This window comes from Frankliniella occidentalis, unplaced genomic scaffold (assembly GCF_000697945.3).
Source record: "Frankliniella occidentalis isolate FOCC.00 unplaced genomic scaffold, Focc_3.1 Scaffold35, whole genome shotgun sequence".
In the NCBI taxonomy this organism is placed as follows: Eukaryota; Metazoa; Arthropoda; class Insecta; order Thysanoptera; family Thripidae; genus Frankliniella; species Frankliniella occidentalis.
Window position 1 is genome coordinate 1908411 of NW_026267165.1, and position 2309 is coordinate 1910719.

The 2309-nt window shown below is 41.0% G+C and overlaps 1 protein-coding gene across 2 annotated transcripts in view; it reads right to left on the minus strand.

Moving 5' to 3' along the window:
• Positions 1-2309, minus strand: part of LOC113212487 (uncharacterized) — a 215068-nt gene that overhangs the window by 211956 nt on the left and 803 nt on the right. The gene's annotated exons all lie outside the window — the stretch shown is intronic.

The window sequence follows — 2309 nt, forward strand, 5'->3', positions numbered from 1 at the left end:
ATAAGACACTTTTCCAGACGATTTCGACCTGAAAAGGCGAATGGAGTACACCCCAAGTCCGTACGACCCCTCATTTTGGCCCAAAAAGCCGATTTTTTTGATTTTTTTAAAAGGCTTAATTCTTACGGGAGACGTTTTTGCCGGTGTACCTCGTGTTGGGTGTCGTTTTCGCAAATAAGGTATGTCAGAGGCTTAATATGAGGTCCTCGAAGCACTTTTATCAACCAAGGACATTTTAGACCATGATACGCCGTGGTCCAAAATTGTTCAAAATGTTCAAATTTGTTAAAACGGCCTACAGAGTCCATCTTTAGTAATTTTCCGAGTAATTTTAGTATGAGAAAGGCGATGAACCATACTGCAAGTGCGTACATCATACCAATCAGGCCCCAGAAGACGCCATCTTGGAAAATAGCGGCCTAACTAACTCTCGTAGCACCGTCGCTGGCACCACGACCTCCGACCAGGCGGGAGAAGTAGTGCACAGTGGGTGGATACACCTCGCACTTGAAACTTATGAACCTTTTAAATTGTAGCTTACCCTTCTTAGTTCTGGAAGCAGCCAAATATAGGTAATAAACACTCTCAGACATGTGCTGATTTACTTCTTATTAAACATCTATGTTTTGACGCAGTGGGACTACTGACTACAATGTTACTTATTCAGCTTATTTTGGTCAGCAACTTTCTGACGAAAGAAATTGTCATTCATGCAAAAAGGACTTATTTTGTAATGCTGACAAAAATTCAGTACCTTATACAGGTTTTTAAGCAACAGTAATACTGACAAAAGGTAAAAAAATAATGAGAAGGAGTGCAAGTATTCCGCAAAAATAAGCGGTCTGTAATATTTTTTGTTTAATCAGGGAGACTCTGGTGATCTGACATATGTCAGATGACCACACTCTCATCCTGTAACTGATCTACCCCCTTCATAGTATTCTTTGCGTGAAAACCTTTATATCTACTGACAAACTGTTTTCAGCAGTGATACAAAATAATTTCTTTTTACATTACTGACAATCTTTTTCTTTTATCAGTGAGTTCCTCGAAACAATATACAGAATACGTAACAAATTAGCCAGTATTCCTGCTGCGTAAAAACCTTAAGGTAGAAAAGGCGTGTGAGAGTGCAGTAGATGTATGTAACTAGCTGAGCTAGAAAGGTGAAGTTTGGGGCAGAGAGCTCTAAAGTGTGTTCTTGACGATCCTGTAAGGTGAAGTTTGCCACCTACCCACGTTGCCGCCAGCATCCTCTGGCGCGCTCAAGGTTGAAACAAATTGAAATTTTTCGGAAGATTTCGGGTTATAGGGGTGAAAAGTTCGACAAGGTAAAAACAGCCAGAATTGTTGTAAAAGCTCCTAGAGAACCACCCCTACGCATCCTCTTGTCGATGTGAGTTCCCTCCGGGTTTCATCGCCTCTTAACGTCCTACACCATTAAAAGTCAACCAACTTTTTAAACGATTAATTACCCTAGAGTGTAGATAAAAGTCGCAGACGGAGAGTGAGAAAGTACTAAATACGTTCCCAACATCAGAGTTGCTGATTTAAAAAAAAAAAAATACCCATTCGTAACTTACTAGGTCTGTCTGTATACAAGCTCGGCTTGGGCATTGTTGAATACGCTGCTATGAAGAAATTTGTTTATACTGGCGTATTTAAAAATACGTAAACGAAGCATGTTTACAGAACTCAGTAAGGGAAGCTATAATTAAAAAGGTTCATAAGTTTCAAGTGCGAGGTGTATCCACCCACTGTGCACTACTCCTCCCGCCTGGTCGGAGGTCGTGGTGCCAGCGACGGTGCTACGAGAGTTAGTTAGGCCGCTATTTTCCAAGATGGCGTCTTCTGGGGCCTGATTGGTATGGTGTACGCACTTGCAGTATGGTTCATCGCCTTTCTCATACTAAAATTACTCGGAAAATTACTAAAGATGGACTCTGTAGGCCGTTTTAACAAATTTGAACATTTTGAACAATTTTGGACCACGGCGTATCATGGTCTAAAATGTCCTTGGTTAATAAAAGTGCTTCGAGGACCTCATATTAAGCCTCTGACATACCTTATTTGCGAAAACGACACCCAACACGGGGTACATCGGCGAAAACGTCTCCCGTAAGAATTAAGCCTTTTAAAAAATTCAAAAAAATCGGCTTTTTGGGCCAAAATGAGGGGTCGTACGGACTTGGGGTGTACTCCATTCGCCTTTTCAGGTCGAAATCGTCTGGAAAAGTGTCTTATACACCCTCTCTGCGACAATTTTCAATTTTTCGTCTTTTTTGAACATTTGCGTTAAAATTTCGGCT